The sequence below is a fragment of the Mus musculus genome, chromosome 12 (assembly GCF_000001635.26).
Source record: "Mus musculus strain C57BL/6J chromosome 12, GRCm38.p6 C57BL/6J".
Lineage (NCBI taxonomy): Eukaryota > Metazoa > Chordata > Mammalia > Rodentia > Muridae > Mus > Mus musculus.
In genome coordinates this window covers 27,140,796-27,161,831 of record NC_000078.6, presented here as the reverse complement: position 1 = coordinate 27,161,831, position 21,036 = coordinate 27,140,796, and the positions used below count along the sequence as shown (strand labels likewise).

General features: G+C 46.1%; 1 long non-coding RNA gene across 3 annotated transcripts; it reads left to right on the top strand.

Annotated features, from left to right (window-relative positions):
- The first annotated feature begins 1,315 nt into the window (after positions 1-1,315).
- Positions 1,316-21,036, top strand: Gm9866 (predicted gene 9866). 3 transcript variants are annotated; one of them, NR_045868.1, is made up of 4 exons: positions 1,316-1,602; positions 8,227-8,515; positions 19,114-19,257; positions 19,670-21,036. It is a non-coding gene; the product is annotated as a predicted gene 9866 (long non-coding RNA). The 3 variants fall into 3 exon arrangements; NR_045869.1 differs by lacking the exon at positions 19,114-19,257 and having other exon boundaries at positions 8,458-8,515; NR_045870.1 differs by lacking the exons at positions 8,227-8,515; positions 19,114-19,257.

Here is a 21,036-nt window from a genome sequence, read left to right as displayed (position 1 = left end):
GATTTCTTTAAAGCTGTGACATTTACAGAAAGTGATGTCTATAAAGACCAACAAGAAACAGGATTCACAGAGTCATGGATGTTCAAGTACCTTTATATACTATGGGGGAGAGGTGTGCATGACCATTGCCTAGGGAACCATGAGAAAAAGACCATCCATGTCAGCACTAGAGGAGTTAGTTTTTGAAGTTATTTTCTTTCCTTTATTTTTTCCTTTATTTTTCTAATGCTGAATATTCAGCCCAGGGCCTTATAAATGCAAGCTCTTTATGCCTATGGCATGCCCTAGCCTAGAATTTGAAAACCACAGTTGGGTAACCCCATAGGTTCTTAGACCGTTGATAAAGAGTGTTGACTACAGCCAGATGCTGAGCACACCCAGCACCTATAAGAGTGAATGAGATAGACAGTCTTGATAGTCAGAACCATTGCCTACAGCAGTAGTCACTGCATTTATCAATCACATGGTGGACCGAGCATGGTTTCTGGGTGATTTTGCACATGTTAGCTCATTTATTATTCACATGGGGTCAGCCCATGCCATGCCCCATTTTCCTGTCTCATCAATAGGGACATTGAGGCTGTTGTTACTGAAGCAGGTTAAGTGTTACAGGGCTAAGTGAAAAGGGTGGAGATGCTGAACCCCAAAACCCTTTAGGACTCTCTCCTATGCTGTATTGACTTTTCAAGCTATGGGTAGATATGTTTGACCAAACAAACCCCAAATACAGGAATGATGCTGTTAGCTGGCTAGGGCATCAACATCTATGCAGTGACATCATTGCTATAGCAGGATATCAGATCTCTGGGGCTTCAACTCTGTTCTTCTCACATAACCCTTTATCCTCCAACTACACAGTCCTGTCCTGGTGTGTATTATTAACCTCTGAAATGGCTACAGGGTTTAAATAGCTGTGTTTCCTCTGGCAGCTATATCCTTTCTACAAGGAGCTTTAAGCAGATAAGTTAAATCAGAACAATATGTTGTTCCAGTAAGGGGAGGGCTATAGAGCTGTTTGTGTGTGTGTACGTGGGGGCGGGGGCAAATGGCTTCAATAGGCAGGAATTTATGGGAGAACACGAGAATAAATAAAGTATCTTCACACTTAAGATGTTGATTGACTTAACTGATACCGTTCAGAGGGGGTGGAGATAAACAGACTTCCACCCAGACTCATTCTGCTCAAAATGATGGCTTCCTTTTAGCCGGCACACTTTGCAGGGGTTGGTTGTACGTAGCTTGGGGTATGAGCATTGTGGCATCACGGGACATTGTTTCAGCCTGCGACTTGAGGGTTATGAGCTGGGGAAGAGACAGTTAAAGCTTCCACGCACCAGCAAGATGAGTTGTACCACACAGCGCCCATGCCAAGGTCAGCAGTCTGAATGGAGCTGAGACACTTACTGCCCGTGCCAAGCAGTGCCAAGCACCTCTGGAAGCCCCTGCCTAGGACCCCCAAATTTAGATTCATGCTGCAGTCTGGAGAGTGTTTTGACGGCTGCCGGGCTACAGGGAAAAGCGCACTGCACACTGCCTCTGAGATGAGACAGAGCTCTCCAGGCTGGGAGTCTGGGGAAGCCGGACCTGGGTAGCGCTGCTCAGGTGAGTCGGGAATGGGGGACTCAGATAATGTGGGCTGTCTGGGCCATGCCTCTGCCGTGCTGATAGGAGCGGGCATTCTGCTGAGGCTGGCTGTTGCGGTGAAGCAGATTGATTCCGGAAGATTTCTTGTATTTTCCTAATTCCTTGTTAAAAAACAAGAACCGGGCTGAGCCTGCACTTGGATCATAAAGCCCCCCCCAAAACCAGGAGGATTATTTTAGAGGGGACCTAGCCAAGGAGGAATTGTAGTCCAGACTCTGCCGGAGTCCCAGAAGCCCAGAATCTGATTAACATGTCCCCAGGGGGATTTCTTGGGATGCTTCAAAAGGGACTGAGATGGTGGCCATGGAATACACGGGAGTGGGGGTGGGGTGCCCAATTTCTAATTCAGAACCCATCCTAGACTTAACAGGAAGCTGGTTGGTATTAGGTGGAAAATATCACATAAGCTGGTAGTGTCTGAGTTCTTCACAGGAAAAGGTGATTATCCTTGCTGCAACAAGCTTGCAATTCTTAGGGGACAGAATTAGGCCCTGGTTCGCATTTGTGTTTGCATCCCTGGCATAGGGCTTTTTGACACAGATGAGAATGGTTTGCCTTCCTAAAAGCGATATGAGATTTGGGTCATAGCCACAGCACATTGTAGAAGCGGCTTGTGGAACCGCTGAGTCTGTGCAGGAGTCGTAGAGCAGTATCTGGTATAGAGAATCACATTAGCTCAGGTTGTAACAGCTTCAGACTTAGGCCAGAACATTGCCCTGGTGGCTGCAGCCAAGGGCTAGGTTAGACTCCGGGGTCTTGAAAGCCCAGCTGGGGTCAGTTCACTAGAAGTCTGGTCCATAGTAAGGTTCTGGACAGGTAGTGCTGGCTCATGGAGAAGTAAGTCTTGTTTTACTGTGCAGCAGGCAGGCTCATCCTGTCATGAGAGTTTGCTATTTAATCACTCATTGATCTTTATCTACCTTTAGGGCCAGGTGCAAGAACCCACGGTACTGATGGAAGTGGGTATGCACTCCTGACCTCCCTCTTGATCTTATGCTGGAGGTGGCATGTCTGCTTCATTCCTTAACAACGAGCTTGGGTTCTGTTTCCCTGCAGTCTCTGTCTGCTCTCATGCCATTCTGTACTGAGGCAGGCCATATGCATATATTGTTTAAGCCTAGCCATGATCTCTAAAAAGCTCTTCCAGCTCACGTCTCTCTTCCTGGAAGCACCCAGTGTTTGCTATGTTCTAGATTATATTGATCTGTAGTAGCCCAAAGCTGATATTCCTCATGGGTCCAGTCTATGACTCCACACTCCAGGAGACTACCATTATGCGGCACATGGGAGGGGGGACCTCATTCAACTGCAGGGAGAGACAAAGAGAATCCAAACCCAAGGAGTATATCTGGGAGACAGCAGGAGTTGCAGACAGTGGATGCTGCTGCAAAATGCTGCAGTTCAGAGGCTATGAGATGCATGCTTAGGGCCCACTGCAGGCTGCCTGAACATATAGGATAGCATTCAATAGGACCCTTGATCTGCGCTGCATAGAGTGTGACTATAATCCCTGAGCTTGGATTGTGGTACGGAGAGAGAGGTCTTGGCTGCACCTACCTCAGCATCATGTGGCTCTTGATGATAAATCAGCATCAACAGTTAGATAGCTGGATAATCTCAAAGCTTAGATTCTCGTCCCATAATCAAATCCTAGGTTCTTGATATGGAAACTAAGCCACACATCTGTTGGGGTACTGCTGCCACCATACCGTTTCTTTCACTGTGCAGCAAGCTTGAGGACTATGGTCCCCATTAACCTTCCAGATCCACCACACCACCTTAGCCCAGATGTCACGCAGGCATATGAGCCGGGAGCTGGGGTTAGTCCAACGGCTGTGACAAACGCACCAGAGCTAGTATAGGAAAGAAATACAAGCAACCTAGTGTCAGGGAAGATTAGCATGCACCTGTCTCTGTCTCTCCACATTGGATGCTGGAGAAGTGAAGCAACTGACCAGAAAGACGTGTACAAAGCTGATCTATGTGCCTGTGTACATATGGTGCAGTCACCAGAAACTGCTGCTCTGGTGTATACTGTGGATTCCTAGGACCAGCTTTTTTTCCTTAAGTGATTTTCTAAAGCAAATCGCTTATTTGGTGGCAAAGATGTTGCCTCTGGCAATTCTGATTAGCAGAACAGATTAGCAGAAAGATGGAGGGGATCTTTCACCCTGGGTTAAGGAGCTACAGTGTACAGAGGACTGAACCTGCCCTAGAATGCAGTGCGTGTACACACACACACACACACACACACACACACACACACACATGGAGTGGGAGATGAAAGGTAGAGGAAGCATACACTAACAGGACTTGGTGAGCCTAAGTTATCTACTAGCTAGGCAAGAGGAAAGATATGCCTGGCTTGCTCTCATTCGAGAAATGAGGAGAGTCACACCATGAAAATACTTTATACTTAGCAGCAACAACTCAGTGTACCTTATTAGGATGAATGTAGACACTATGCATCATGATTAAGTATGGAAGTATACCCCTCAACATTCACTATCTTCCAAAATGCATTTTAAAGCTTTGTATATTAATTGTGAATGTTACTTACATTTTGGAGTAATAATTGCTATTTTAATCCTAGTCCCCAAAATTTTAGTTTCTTTTCTTGTTGCTGTAATAAAATATTTTGACCTAAGTAACTCAAGGGAAGGAATGTTTATTCTGGCTTGCAGGTCTAAGGCATAGTTCATCATGTTGGGGATGTGCCAGAGGCAGCAACTTGAGGGAGGTGATGACAACACATCTACAGGATTGAATCAGAGAACATTGACTGCATACACATCAGTGCTCAGCTTTCTAGGGAATGGTGCTGCCCACAGTGGACAGGTCTTCCCACCTCAAGTGATGTAATCAAGGTCCTCCATAGAGATATGCAGAGATCTACCAGATGATTCTAGATTCTGTTAAGCTGACAGCACTAGCCATCATATCAATTTTTGGTTGTTTTTTTTTTAATATTGTAATGACCTTTAAATGTATCTATGTTAGCGTACTTTTGTGTAGCTGTATCCACAATACCTGACATATTGACTCCAAGGAAGAAGGTGTCATTCTGGCTCATAGCATCAGGGCATCTGTTCTGGGCTTGTTTGGCTTTTACGGAACTGTGTAGAACATTAAGGTTACAGAAGTAGGTAACGTGACAACCTCTTTACCACATAGTAGACTGAAAGCAGAGAGTGAGGAAGGGATCAAGAAGCTACAACCTCCAAAGACCTGCTCCCTGTTGTGACCCACTTCCTCTAACTAGGTTCCGCCACCAGGAGCCCCCAATATAGAGCCACTTGCTGAGAACTAAGCCTTCAACACATAAACCTCTAGGCTCATTTCATGTCAAATCCATAAGGTACTTGGATTTTTTGCCTGATTCCTCAACCCCATTCTTCCCTCTGCAGGTGGGGAAAGTCAAGGAAGGCAGGATATTCTCATTATCAAGACACTGGAGAGGCTTCAGGGCTTACCAAAAGGCTCTCTTCATACATCCTTAAAAATATAAGAGAGAGCCCATTTAGGTTTCGTCTCGGTGACTTTACCACCTGATGGAGAAGGTGTATGTATTTAACCTGAATGAGTAAGGCAGGGAGTTCTCAGGTGCTGAGGAAAGAGGATTGTGAGACTGAGTGTGGAAGATGCCAATGGGCCACAGGCGTGGGGGAAGTACAGCAGGCTGGAACTCCACATCTACCTTTTTATTCATTAAATGCAGTGGGCCATAAAATAAAACGAAGCCATGAACGTAAGGGAAGGACTTGAGAGGAGGAGGGGGGCAGCAGCCGTGGGCGAAAAGCAATTAGAATGCATTTTTATACGTGTTTGAAAAAAAACGTTCAAGAACAGATTTAATTCAGTAAGAAAAATCAAAAGAAGTAAACAAGTGCCCATTGTCACCTACGCTATGCAGAGGTCTTCCCTCAGCGTGGTGTCTAGGGAAACTGTTGGGGGCTCTCATGTCCAAGCAGCTGAAAGCAAATTGGACAGAGAAACAAAGGAAAATGAAAATTATGGCAGTTCCAAGCATCTGGAAGGCTGCTTAGACCAAAAGGGAAAGAAAGGCTGTGCTTTAGGAAATAGGAGTATAGCAAGCACAGAAGCCTGGAGGTAGGTCTCTCAGGAAACACAGAGGAGCAGAAGGAAAGCCGGCCATGGAAATGGGGAGGGATTAAGTCAGACGCAGGCCGCAAGAAGGATGTATTGTAGGTATGGGTGTGCACCTATGTGCATACGTGTGTACATGCATGTACATGCTGTGTTGTAGCCAGGCAGTGATAGTTTCTAACCCTTCAAGAGCTAAGCTTCAGGAAGACTATTTAATGGAGGCTGGTGTGGGCTACAGGGAGTCTGGTGAGGAGTTTGGCAGAGATCTAGGCAGCCATCTAAATGTGCCTTGCCCTGAGTGAGGAGGGGATCAGGAGTGAATGTCCCCTACCGAGAGGTCCACAGACCCCTGTGTGCACTGGCAGGATTGGACTGGGGAAAAGCATGGTGAGTGATTGTTTAATGTTCTAGAGAGCAAGAAATTACCTAAACATCATGTGATATTCACACATGTGACATCACGGTGGCTGCTTGCCCCCATGGTCATGCTTTCAAGAAAGCAAGTGGGCAGACAATGTCAGGTTCAAAAGATTCAACCCTTGTAAGAGTTGTTCTTACCCAGAATGACTGTCAGCAATAGCACATCTATTGCTGCGTCTGCTGTTTCTGCTGTTTCTGCTGCTGCTGCTGTTGCTGCTGCTGCTGCTGCTGCTGATGATAATGATGATCTGTACTCTAGGCTAGCCCTAGAGCATCCTGGCAACTGTCTTATCTCCATCTCCCATCTCATGGGCGCAGAGCTGGGATGGCATGTCTGTCATCACTTCAAGCTTTTTGTGGGGCTTCTGTGTATTGGACTGGGGTCCTCCAGCTTTCTGGGATACTAAGCTTTTACCCATCTACCCACCTATCCCACCCCTCTGCCTCTTCGGCTTCCTAGATACAGGGTCTAGCCAGAACTGTAGACCTGCCTCTCATAGCCACTCCCACCACCCCCATTGTGGCTTAATGACCTGTAAACAAGCCACTAACTGCCCCAGGGGGGAGAGAGAAGAGGCAAGGATGTCTTATAAATAAGACTCCACCTGAGCTAATGGGTCGGTGAAATTCATTTTAAAATATCAAGGCCTGAAGCTAACCTCTTGGGGGTGGGGGTGGGGGGTCCTGTAGAGGAGCTTGGAAGAGGAAGGCTGGGAAAAGCCTGTGGGGGGCCTGTGCTGGAGACAGAACTGAGGTCTGAAACTTCTTGGTGTTCAGGTTGGGAAAGTGGGATGCTGGGCCTGGGACCGCCAACACTCCCACTGTTTTTCTGCTCTGTATTGTAGGTGAGGTCCTTGAACAGCTCTACCCTTGCTGCTCTAGCCCTGCCTGGTTTTCTGCATGCCCCACGAAGGTGCTGTGTTCCTTTCCAGGCTGTGGAATCATAAGATAAACAAAAGAGGCACGTCCTCCATGCACACAGGATGGCATCTCCCTCCAGCTGGCCTTAGATGCCCGTTCCTCCGCATCTATATCCAATTCCCTCTCTGTGGAGTTCCTCCCTTTTTTCCCTCCATCCCCACTCAATACCCATAGCTGACAAAAGGTCATGATGACCCAAAGAAATAACAAAAGCCACATGTGCCCAGACAATAGGCAAGAAGTGAACTAGCCTGGGGTACCACCTAGGGGCTGGCATTTTTTCAACAAAATGGCTGGCAGCTGCACCCAGGGGGACTCCCTAGCTGCTGAGGTCTTCTGCCTGTTACTAATGGGTAAGGATGCTGGAAGGAGTGAGAAGCCCTGTTGTTTTTAAAGAAACAGCACGTACATTCTGATTGGTTACTGTCTGGCACTTTAGAAACAAGAGATGCCCTGAAAGGTTAACTGCTGGCTGATGCCAGGACAATTCATACATAGTTTGAATTGTTTATAGGCTGAAGGACTTAATGACCCAAAAGAGAGAGTAGTGTCAGGCATTTCCTACCCACCCACCCCACCCCCACAGAATAAGATGTCAGCATGGGAATGAAAAATTCCCAGAAAACTAGCACTTGTTTACTTATTGCTTGTTTGTGTTGAGGTGCCCTGGATGTCAATGCAGAGAACATACAAGCCAGTGCTCTACCACTGAGCTGCAGACAGAGCCCAGTTTCATAAGCAGCTTAACTTTTCCATGCCTCCACTGTGCGCACGAGCCTTTTTTTTTTTAAAACCAATGATTTATTTATTATATGTAAGTACACTGTAGCTCTCTTCAGACACACCAGAAGAGGGTATCTGATCTCATTTCAGATGGTTGTGAGGCACTGTGTGGTTGCTGGGATTTGAACTCAGGTGTGGTTGCTGGGATTTGAACTCAGGACCTCCGGAAGAACAGTCAGTGCTCTTAACCTCTGAGCCATCTCTCCAGCCCAATGAGGAGCCTTTAAAACATATCATCTCCTTGTCTTTCCTTGTGACATCCTCTGCCCTTTAATCAGGCCTCTAAAATTCACAGCTGCTTCAACTTGCATTTTCCCTGTCTGTTGTCAGTTCTTATTTATTCCGAGACAGGTCTATCCCTCACAACAGCTTCATTCAGAGGGAATCGCCATCTTCTTACTGGGTATGAACCGGAGCCCTGACTGAGAAAGCTGGCAGGTGTGTGTCAACCTCAAGCAGTGGGGTCCAGAGAGAGCACTTTGCACTGAAGACCATCTCAGCTTTCTGGCTTCTGCTTCAACTGATGGAAAATCTCTGCTTCTTTTTATGGAAACGCCTTGTTGTCATTTCTCTATTTTGCAGCTTTGGACCATTTTCCTAACAGATGAGATTTCTGGAGATTCGCTTCTCATTCTTTGAGGTACACTATGAACATGACACTTGATAAAAGGTTTAAAATGTTTAGATTTAACTCAGATCTTCAAATCTATAAGGAGGCTCACTAGCATGCATTAAGCCCTTTTAAGGGTCCCTGAAGGGGCTGCAGGAAAGGGTAAGACGGTCCATAGCCCTGTCCTGGACAAGGTCATGCTTTCCCTAACACGCAGTCTCATCCAGTCTGCTGAGTTTTCTCCATGCAACTCTCTGGCTAGTGGGTGATGTAAGCTATATGAAGAGAGATGGCTTCTCGTATTCATTGATGCAAAGGGCAAAAGTTATTTCATGCAAGGGCAGCCTGAGTAGTATCATTTGTGGTGTGGGTGTGAGTTCTCAAGTATGCACAGAGGTGCACTTGTATGTATATGGTGACCAGAAGACAATTTCGAGAGTTGTTCCTCAGGTGGAGTCCATCTTGCTTTTCCAAACAGGGTTTCTCATTGACCAGGAGTTGCTCAACTACAGTCGGTTAGGCTTGCTGGACAGGGGGCCTCAGAGATCAGCCTGTTTCTGCCGAACAACACTTCTGAGATTATAGACACATTTCACTGTGCCTTGCTTGTATGTTCTGGCATATGGAATGCAGGTCTCCATGATTGCAAGGCAAGCATTTTCCTGACTGAGCCATCTCTCCCCAGCCCCGTACATTCTAATCCAAGCATCAAATGCGTCTCTTCTCTTCATTCACAGAGCGCATGAAGGGGTAAGTCACAAGCAGCACTGTCTGCCCCTAGAGTTGGATGCCTTTTGTCTGTATAAAGTTTGTCAAAATTACTTTTGGAGCACATTGTCCTATCTATGGGTCAGAGGCCAGCTGCCACTCTTAGCTTGTGTATGCTGCGCATGTGTATTTTGGATACACAGCGTGGCACAGAAGTGGCACGCGCAAGCAGCCACCCAGGCTAGGCAACTAATGCCCACTAGTGAGGTGAATCAGGCCTTGTGCACAGGTAGAGCCTCCTTATTGGCTGCTGACAGTTGTCACCATCACAGACAGGCCTGACTTTAATACTTATTCTAGACTCCCATGAGAGGCCAGAGAGCACTAAATTAAGCATGGAGTCTTCTAGTTGTCCCTAGTACTGTCTATGACAGCAATTCTGAGAGAGCCGCCGTTATTTATGATGCCAGCTTACTCTCACCACTAGGATATACCACCCTCTGAGAAATCTGTCTAATCCTCCAGGCAAGAAGTAGAACTGTTGCTTCAAAGAAGAAAAAAAAATTAGGGAGTGAAATAGTGTAATTCCTGCAAACGTGAGTCTCTGAGAGATGAGATGAGGCCTGATTTTCCTCAGGCCTCACCATGCATGCCCTGTTGTCTGACATCATGCCTGATATATATATATTCCCCACTGGTTCTTCCAAGGTGTCTTCTACTGTATATGCTTCTTTTCTGTTTGAGGATGGGACTCCTTATCTAACTGGAGAGACAAAATACTGGAACCCCAAAGGAAGCCAAACCAAAACGTGTTGTGTGCTTTGGGGAGGGTGAAGCATTTGTAGTGAGCTGAGCTAATCGTGACTGCTTTCTTCCTAAATGCCAGTCCTGAACACAAGGGATTCACTAGAAGCCAGCATACAAAGAGGAAAGCAGTGTCTGATGCCTGACCGCAGCTCAGTAGAAGAAACACATTCTTGTTGTGGTTCTAATTTTATGAAATTCTTTCTATCGGGATGAGTTACATCAGGCAGTACAGCTAAGCTGGCTTGGGAATCTGCTTGCCCAAGTGCTTATAGACTTAAACCTGCAGACTTCCTCAGCTGGTATTCCGTATATACAAATACAATAGTGGTGGGATTCTAAAGCCCAATTAAGTGGAAAAGGTCCCTCTGGAGGTAACAATAGGCCAGAGCCCAGCAGCAACAACAACAAAAAGCTACTTAGTTGGCCTCCTTTGTTAAAAAAGAATCCTTAAAGAAAGCCCCCCTCGGAATCTCCTGAATGGGGACTGAACCAACCTCCTATCCTAGGCGTCACACACAGGGTTAATTGAATACTCGGAGTGGGGGTGGGTCCTTCTTTTGTGGCAGTAGCTGGTCACAAAACAAAACCCAGTCCCTGGGTCTTGAAGGGGTTTCTAGCTCACACCCCTTTTGGAAATTAAGCCTTAGAGTTCCGCCTTCCAGGCCAGCCTAGAGCCCTGCCGAGAGACCTCAATCTTTCCAACATACAGAAATTACTGGAAAAGGGGGAATGTAGCATTTCAAGTTGCCAGCTGAATGCAGACTCCCCAGCAGTCAGCTTTGCCCCCTCTTTGTCCCTGGTACACTGGGTGTGCAGCTGGCTCCTGTGGCAGAGTGGGTGGAGGATGGGGGCCTGTCAGTTCTGTAGCCTCGGTCACCCCACCCCCCACTCCCTCCCCATCCCCCCCACAGTAAGCTGTGCGGGGGTAATTAAACCTCCGTGGCCTGGAAAGTTTAGAGGACACCAAAGCCTGCCATTTCCCGAGCCTCCTCTCCAGCCTGGCTTTAGTTACATTGTGTCTTTCCAGGTAAACAAGCTTGGGAAAGGTCACAGGTGAGAACTGAATGAGCGCCTGGCTTGTGTGAAAAGTTTGGTTAATTAAATAATCACAAAAGCAACTGATTGTAGAAAAAAAAAATTAAAGCAATTAATTGTAACCAAAAATCGAGGACTAGCTTTCTTTTCACTGGCCAGTTTTCTGGCTATCTTATTAAACAGGATATTTTGAGGGGATACTAAATGTTGGAGGAAGTGTTAAAATTATTTACTTTTTTTTTTTTTTTTTTAACAGCACACAGGCAGGGATTGTGGAAAGCAGGAAATCTTGTAACAGCTGTGATAATGGGTGCCATATTTTCTCAGGAAAAGTGTTCCATTATTTTGGAACTGTCTCTCTCTCTCTCTCTTTCTCCTTTCATGCCAATATACAATATATTGTGATTATATTCACCTCCCTTAACCACCCACTTCCTTTTCTGTCTGAGCCCCTCCTTAACTTGTCTCCCATTGGCAACACCTTTGAAGACATAGCTCCTTGGGAAGGAATAGGGCTTTGGGGACACCCCTCTGTCCATGATGGGTCTTGAGAGGGCTCCATCTTGTGTTCATGGCCACCATCCTGGCTTTCTTCTCAGTTGTTGTAATAAAGACCATAACTGAAAGCATCTTGGGAAGGAGAGGGTTGATTACGACGCTTATGTCACAGTCACAGTCCATCATTGAGGGAAGTCAAGGTAGAAAGCACAGAGAAAAGCTGTTTACTGACTTGCTGCCTAAGCTTGAAAATCAGCTACCTTTCTTATAGCTCCCAGGACCGCCTAACTAGGAGCAGTAGCAGGGCCCAGAGTGGGCTAGAATTTCCCATATCAATCAATCAAGAAGGTGCCACACAGATTTGGCTATAGGGCAATCTGATGTCAGTGATCCCTCCTCCCAGATGACTCGAGTTGGATTGAGAACACTAACCATCACAGTCTCTGTTGTCCTGTGTCCAACCTGGATGGCAGTCTCCCTTTCCCAGCCTCCCTTTCTTCCCTCATTTCTCCCCTCCTTCTTTTATGGTTTCTGGGTCTAAAGAAGAGGGGCGATATAGGGGTCCTATATAGGATGAAGGCTCAGCAATCATTCTTTTTCTCAGCCCTTAGACCAGACAGATATGCACCTTTGTTTTTAAAAGCCCACACTCTGCAGAAAGAAGTTTCTCTGGCCTAGAATGAGAGTGCCATTAGTCTGTGGGTTATAAATATCAATATTTAGAAGAAAGTTTGACAATATGGCCACCTAGGGAAATATGACTGATATGCCCCATACTTGGGACCATTATGTCCCTTGCCACAGGCTTTGACCAGATCCAGGCCTCCTTCTATAGAAGAGGTTTGTATTTAGCTTCTTGAGTGCTCAATGAGTCCTCCGTGATAGGAACAGACACAGGTTGTGGAGAGAGAGAGTTGTGTTATGCATGCTCAGGCTGGCATCTAAGTTCTTTCTTAAACACACTTTCTCCACTTCTACAAGTGAGTGGGAGTCCAGTATCACATGTTTGGAAATGAGAGTCAGTTCTGAGGGAGCTCCCACACCTGCTGTCTTCTTTAGGGATAACATACTTCCAGGAGCCATGTTCACAAGGTGGTTTATATGCAGACTGTCAAAATGTTCCTCTTTCTCAGGACTCTGGTTGGAAGTCTGGAGTGGATAGGACAGTGTCACCATGTAAAGTCTCTGGATTCCAGGGTGGTTCACTATAGGTCTGGGGGGAACAAGGCAGAAGTCATATAAAATGTCCTAAGGTGCCTGAAGTTGCCACACAAGGCACTTTGGAAGGGAACAGGAGTTCAGGGACTATGGTTTGGCTTCCCACGTGGTTGCTGGTGCGTTGTAAGGGTGGGACTTTTCGTGTTAATTGACCTAATGTAGAAACTCTCAGATGTGTCTAGATATTTGACTCCTAGGTGACTGTAGATCCTGTCACATTGATAGTCACAACATATGGCTTCTGTTGGATAATAACCACCATAATGTTCACAAGGGCAGCACAGAGCTGGGAGATCCAATCCCAGCACAGTTGCACTGGGAGACACAGCCCCATGCTTCTGAGCACTTGGGTTTCCCTGATGACTAGGTGACTCATCCCTGTGAAACTACCCTTCCTTGATGGCAATTTGTGTTGAGTCCTGTGTTGATCACTCCATGTTGGGGAGATAGGAAGACATGGGGAAGGATGATGGTGATCTTTGGGGTGCATGTGGCATATTCAGCAGATGGTGTAGACTGGTTTGTAAGTAGTAAGAACTGTTTGGGTGTCTATGGCCATACCGTACATGCAGTAAGAGAAGTACCTGCAGGTGGTAGGCTGTGAATGGAGCCAAGTCCTCCTTCCCCTTTCCTCCTCTTCTTTCTCCTTTACCTCCTCTCCCTCTTCCCTCCTCCTGTTCTTCCTTCCTCCTCTTCTTCCTCCTTCCTTTTAAGGAACATGTATAATGTGGAGTAAACAGGAAGAAAAACCTTCCTCAGGTATTAGGGTACAGGATCCTGTAGGAGGAGGGTGGGCCACCTATTCTTTAAAGTTGGGAAAGCCCCACCAGGTGGCTGTGACACACTTTGCTGTCCATTTGATACCTTCTCTTTTACTGTTCAAGGGTGTCTATTTTTGTATGGTTCTATCCTGATGACCCCACCCAAGAGTGACACATTTTTAAACTGATTCTTCCTTTCGTCTCTGCATTTTATCCTTTTCTTTTTGGTCCCTGAATGGCTTCATTTGCTGTGGTGGCTGCTGTAGTAGGAGGCCACTCACACCAGGGACCCTGAAAAGGCTCCTCCTGTGTGGAAGCTGATGCTGAGACTTTTAACTTTGACCCTTGCTAAATGCCTTTGGTGCCAAGAGGAGTCAGAGCTGTTTTGTGGGATCAGTGGACACCCAGACTTGAAAAGACCCCAGAGTCCACACTGCTGTTTTGGGGAAATAACTTTTTGCCTCTTTGACATGTGAGAGAGCTGATTCTGCCATCATCTCCATCTCCTCTCTGCCCACATCTCAGGATGGGCCACCACCATGACCTGTTATGACACCTTTCACCTAACACTGTTTCCAGAGGCCATACTTGGGAGAAAAAGACCAGGGTCCAGGGCCTGTCCTACAAGTTGCTTGGAGGAACAGAAAAACATTCAGGCTAACATGTTTCTTCCATCTGGGTAAGATTTTTTTTTTTAAGATGGAGAGAAATTTTGTCTTTCAGTCATAAATAAAGCAAATTGTTCTTCATGGTGTTTGGTGAGAAACAATTGCAATCAGGGGTTACTCTGTGCCTGGATCATCTAGGCCAGTTTAAAGAGATGGCAAGTTGAAGCACAGGGCTGGGATCTACAGAGTAATGTTGGCCAAGACTTCAATTTTAAGTACCGAGGTAGTGGAGTGAGTTTGCACACTTGTAGAACAACATGGATCTCTGAGAGTTGTCTCACTGGTAGCTGTTCTCACTGTGATGGGTGTGATGGCACATACCTGTAAAATTCTAGCACTCAGAGGCTGGAGGGAAGAGGGGGCAGCCAGAGGAGAAATTTAAGGTCATCCTTGTAGGTATAATGAATTCCAGGGTAGCCTGTGTGTTATAAGACACTGTTTCAAGAAACAAAAATAATAACAAAAATGTTCTTTGGGGGTTTAGCAAAGAGACATCATGTGTAGGGAAACATGGCTGTCAGATATATATCCAAATGCCTTTAACTAAGCTTGTATCTACAAGCCAGACTTGATTACTGCTAGACAAATACTAATAATAATGTGACCATTTCTTTGAGGTCTAGTTTATTGTGGTGTTTCTCATAACATTGCTGTTGGTGAGTTTTTTTTTTTAAATTGTTGCTGATTTTATAACAGTGCTGATAATCATAGCTATACTTTTTTTGAGCTAACTGTAGAATGGTTTCATAAAAGCTCCTTAGGTATTACTGCTGTCCTAGTTTCCTTTCTGTTGCTTCAATAAAATACCCAGGTAGAAAAGGAACACAGGGAAGAAGGCTTATTTTTAGCTCATAGTTCCAGGTTACAGCCTATCATCTAGGAGGAGTCAAGGCAGGAATTCAGCAAGCAGCAGAGAGATAATGTATGATTTAACCCCAATGTCTGGGTCTTCTCCCCTCAATGGAATCAAGACTATGTTCTACAGAAATGCCATCAGGCCAACCTGATGGAGACTCCATTCTCAAGTGATTCCACATTGTGTCAATATGATGGTTTAAATGAGACTGGCCCTATAGGTTCAGTTCATACATTTGAATACTGGATCCCAATTGGTAGAAGAAGTATGACATGGGGACAGGTGACTTGAGACTTCCAAAGACTGTCACCATCCCCAGCATCTTCTCTCTCTCCCTTGAGTGTGTGTGTGTGTGTGTGTGTGTGTGTGTGCATGTGTGTGTGTGTGTGTGTGTGTGTGTGTGTGTGTGTGTGTGTGTATTCTGTTTGTGGATCAGGTGTGAGTTCTCACCTGCTGGTGCTCATATCACCATGCCTGCCTGACTGCTGCTATGCCCCCTGCCCTGATGGTGCCAGACTCCTATCTCTCTAGAACCATAAGCGACAAATAAACCTTTCCTTCTGTAAGTTGCCTTGGTCACAATATTTTATCACAGCAGTGGGAAAGTAAGCAGCGCAGTCACATTCCCAGTGGAAAGGAACCATCATACACAGGTGGAAGAATCCATCCTCCTTGCTGTTCCCTTTCATGTCTAAGGGAAATAAGCCAGGGAGCTTGGCTTGTGAACCAGAGTATAAACTGAGGCTTGGCTGACTGTAGCAGTTGTGGTACATGTCCCCCAGAACACTGAGCCCCTCAGAAGGGAAGAAGAAGACCAAGCGTGCTAGATACCTTGGGTTTTATGTAGACTCTGTGTCATAGTCATGGAAGCTACGTATTGAGGGAAGGTTCTCACTGTGGTCACTGAGGAAACTGATGTAGCAGTCCACTGTGATTCAAATAAGGAACTGGATCAAGTAAATGAAATCAGATATTAGATAAATCAGGGTTACTTCACTCGCCTGAATTGTGAACCTTTCTATCTTGCTAGCATCCCCTATACTTCTTAGTGTCTTTTTGGGTGAGCGACTCATATTTAAATGTCACTTTCATTAAGAACTCTGTCCTACATGGTCATTCACAACTCCATGTGTTAGAATGCGCTGAGTGCCTGGATAGGAAGGTCAGTGGCTGTGTTATCAACATCTGTATCGGCCCTTCATCACTGGCTGCTGTGAGGACAGTTTTCTGTCCTTCTTCATTTACTAACAATAGTAGTTAATAACAACAACAATAAAAATAATGTGTGTCTGTGTGTCTGTCTGTCTGAATGTCTGTCACAGCATGCCCATATAGGGTTCAGAGAATGACTCTCTGCAGTCCTTTCTCTCCATTACTTAGGTTCCAGGGTGGCACTCCGGTTTCATGTTTAAATGACAAGCCCACCAAGCTATACAGCCACCCTTGAAGTGAACACCATAAAACCTGAACACATCATACTCCCTGCATCAAGGACAAGTCAAAGTTACAGTCCCAGGCCCTGGGTCCCAGGTGAGGCCTGATCCTGTCCCATCCGTACTTTTTCAATTTTGATTCCAGGAGCAACACACTTCCCATAAGGTGGTTTGTTTTCTTGGGCAAAAGTCTATCACATACTGCCTGCCCTCTGTGCCTCCGAAGGAGGAAGCCAAGCAATGCTGTGCTGGCCACTCTGAGTGCCAAACATTTATGTGCAACCACTGTACTACAGAACCTGTGCACCCAAGTGTGGCTGTCTCTCTGTTCCCCTTTCACGTGGTGTAGGAGATGAAAGTATTGAAAAATGAGCAAAGGACCCACTGTCTGTCATGCAACATCCAAGCAGCGAAGCTAGGATGCAGAATGTCATAGTCCAAGGCCAAATGCCTGGTCCCATTGTTGAATCCCTCACTGGCATCCACTCTAAGTATGTTGGTGTGTGGAAAGGGGATGATGGTGTGACTTGATTGAGGTTTGTCTCTGCTTTAACAGCCAGGGTTTTATTTTTACTATTATGAAATAGAAATGGGATGAGGTAAAGGCTACAATCTGAGCAGGTACATACCCCATTCTCTCTCTCACCCTCAGAGTGCTTTCAGCGTAGCAGGATGCAAGGTAAGAGAACAGACATTATAGAGAATGCCCAGCACCCTTACTGAGCACAGGGCCACATAGTTCCATAGAAGTCCACATAGAAGACATGAAACTTAGAACAGCAAACAAGGATGGAAGCCCGAACTTCTGTGAGCTATTGGAATGAGAAATGTACTCAGAGCCCGACACACTTCACTTTTAAGGCTCCCCTTAAACACTTCTGTCTTAGATTGTAGGCACCACGTGGCACAGGCTTTAGAGCTGAGCAGCTTGCTGAGCTAGGAACCGAGATTGATCTGGATAAATCCCATCATGGTTAGCATGCCATCTCTGAGCAGGTAGCAATAAGATATTCATGGACACCAGCCCAAGGTTGAGATGAGGGCCCTAGGGAAGAATCTACAATGTCTGGAATGGAGACCTCAATAGACACCAATCCACATTGTCGATGAATTCTGAGGTAGGAGTGGAGTTGATTTAAAAAGTAACCAGAACTCCCAGGCCCTCAGCCCAAACTTGAGGGTAACCACCACTCCAGTGGGATGCCTGCACTCTGGGAGCCATTTCTGTGACTCTATAGGGATATAAGATGTCAGGAAGGCGAGTCCAGATCACCTGTGGGGATTCATTACCATAACATAAATGTACCCAATGTGACTGTCTTCATAGCAGACATACTGGCAAACACAGAAGATGCCTTCCATCATTCTGGTTTAAGGGATAAAAGAACATGATGTGGCTCACATTACACACCTTGGATGGACAGAGGGCGTGGCAACATGAAAATAGTCGCTGAAACAAAATAAGTGCGCTCACTTGGAGATTCTCTTCCCTCTCTCTTGATTGACTGTTGAAACAGCCTTGGGGATCTGGTCTCAGATGACCTTGAAGCTAGGTGGTCAGCACAGCCTGGCAATGGCCGTGGCAGAACACACACATCCCTGCTTGTTGATGGTTTCCCGCTGTGTGTGCCCCCAGGTGCTCCCAGAACCCATTGGACACTGTTCAAAAGTGGCCGCTGCCAGGTCCCTCTGCCCTAGCGGGCACTGTGGACAACAGCTAACTATGCTCTGGGAAATAGCAGCTAGAAGCAGGCAGCTCGTTTGTCTTGTCTGATGTGCTCTGGTAGAAAAGCCCTGGTGTGCGCACTGCATCTTATTACAGTGCCAGTAGAGACAGGTCCCCTCTGAGGGCTGGCTCACTGTTATCAACCCCCTTTCTGCGGCATCTCTCTAGACATTTCCTGTCAGGTCCCTTTTTTGTATGTGTGTTCCCTAGTCCTGTGCTAACGAGGATCTTTGAAAAATGACTGGTATGGTAATGATCTACGGAACTTACCGGAGATAGCAATTAAACATGGTTAATGGCTGAGGTACACTGACACATTAAAAGGCCTGCAGACGGCGATTTATGAAGACAGCTCTGCCGCCTACTTGGTATCCAACGCCTTTCTCTAGTCTCTGCTTAGACGGGCTGGTCTCCCTTTGGAAACATTTCCAGGCCCCTTTCGGTATCTCCAGTTGCCAGGCCACCAAGAAAAGCACATTAACCACTTTTCTGTTCATCCTGGTGTTTCGCTGCCTCACAGTCCTTCCTGAGGTAGGCTTTGTCTTCATGAAGCTCATGTCAGGAGTGCAATTTTCAGGAAAAAGAAAAAAGATATCAAAAGAGAAATTGTTGGGGTGGGGTGGGGTCTAGAGGGATAGATGGCTCAGTCAACAATGTTCTTCTCACCCAAGCATGGAGGATCTGCATTTTTGTGCCCACATAAAATTCCAAGCTTGGTAGTAAGTCTATTACTATAACAGAAAGCAACTTGGGAAGCAAAGGGTTTATTTCAGCTTACTGAAATGTCTATTATGGAGGGAAGTCAGAACGCTAGCTCAAAGAATCTGCAGGTAGAAACTTAAGCAGTGACCATGAAGGGGTGTTACTTTCTGATTTACTGTTGGTGGCTCACTCAGCCTGCTTTTTTATACAACCCAGGATGACCTGCCTAGGGGTGGCTCCATCCACAGTGGGCTGGACGCTCCCACATCAATCAATATCCAAGAAAATGCCCAGCAGACATAGCCACTGGCCAGGCAGATGGAGACAATTCTTCAGCTGAGTGAGATCTCCTTTTCCCAGGTGACTATAGTTGGTGTCAAGTTCATAAAACCTAAGCAGTACAGTGGCACACACTTATAATCCCAGGGCTGGGGAGTCAAAGACAAGAGACTCCCTGGGGCTTACTGGTCAGCCAGTCTAGCTGTATTGGTGAGCCAACTCCACCTTCACTGAGAGCCTTTGTTTCAGCAATAAGTTGGAGAGGTTGAAGGAGACAGAAGACATTGATCTCTGCCCTCTGCATACACAGACACACATAAATTTGTAGCCCCCACCCATGCACACATACCAAGAGAACTTTTAGATTTAACGTCGGAGATGAGTTTTATAGGTGTGTGAAATAATGTGCTAACAATATTGGAATGAGTCACTGGGTTTCACTCTCCTAAACGCTGCTGATTTCTGGCTATAACACATATTCTGCTTTCTGCAGGGAAAAGCGGAGCCCTGTTCAGCATTGGTCACCAGGTTGCAGGGGCATCACTTCCTTTATCCAGCATCCTGCCTCTGCACCATGTGAAGAAACCAACCCACTTTCCAATGGCAAACCCAAGTTCATGCAGACCATATTCTCCAACGTCTGTACTTCCCCTACCAGTTGGATCTGTGTTCTTTTGCAGTTCTGGGGACTTTTCAAGACTCTACTGACTAAATCTGCAAAGAGTGCCGATAATGCAACTCTTAAGCTGGCTTTCTGAGCTATCATGATGTCTTTCCCTCTCTTTGTGCCCAAGACCGTGTGCTCTCTTGCCTTTGAAGATCCATGATGTTTGAAACTCATGAGACCCAAGGCAGAAGTGTCCAGACAACTAGGAGCTAAGTCAAGCTGCTTGCATTCGCAAGCCAGGACTTGACTGGAGGGAATACAATAGAGGTGCAGACACTTCTGTGCTAACCTGTGAGTGCCTTTGGACCATGAAAATAATGTGTCTGTGGGAAAGACAATGGGTGGTTGCTTGTTGATGCCTCCTGGGGTGCTGTTTGATGAGCTCTGAAATACGCACTCTGCTCACACACAGGGTCACAGAAGGCACGGGGATCTTAAGTGCACTCGTTCTAGGGTCATCAGTGAGCTGACACTATGTGCAGATGAGCCCCTCTGCTTCTCCTGGAATCATCATTAGATGGCCAGGAAGGATCTCCGTGTTGGACTCCTCCATTCTGATACATCCTGTCTTCAGGGATAGAAAATGTTCCTGGGGGAACACGGGAGCTAAAGAAACCTCAGCTTTTCTCGAGTGTCTGGATTATTCTGAACTACATGGATTATGTTCAAGCCCAGGATGAGTGGCTCAAAGCGTGGCTGTGAGTGAGTGAGACGAAGAAAAATTGGGATCATATTTTATTCAACCAAGAGAAATGGAATCCAGCATAGTAGATTTCATGTTCTTGGGAAATATGTCCTGTCAATGGTGTTATTGAGAAGATAGGCAGAGAACACGTTCTCCCAGACAAGGAAGAGAAGAAGATGTGGCCTTGGCTTTGTGAGCTGTGGCAGGGAGGGACCTAGCATGGGAGCAAAGGTCTCTGGAAGCTTCCAGACAAACAAGTGTGGGTGTCGTTTGTCAGCTCCCTGAGAGTGGGTATCGCAGAAGACTTCCTGTGTTTTCTGTGGATAAATACACAAAACTATGCATTACTGCAACACAAGCAGGCTTTATACATTTCTTTGGTTTTAACAATTGCATTAGAAACTTTGCTCTCCCCTGAATCCTAAGAGGTGTGTTGTTGTCGTGGTTGTTTGTTTTTGCTTTTTTTTTTTTTTTCAAATAGAGACAAATACAGGAGAGAAGGAAGCGC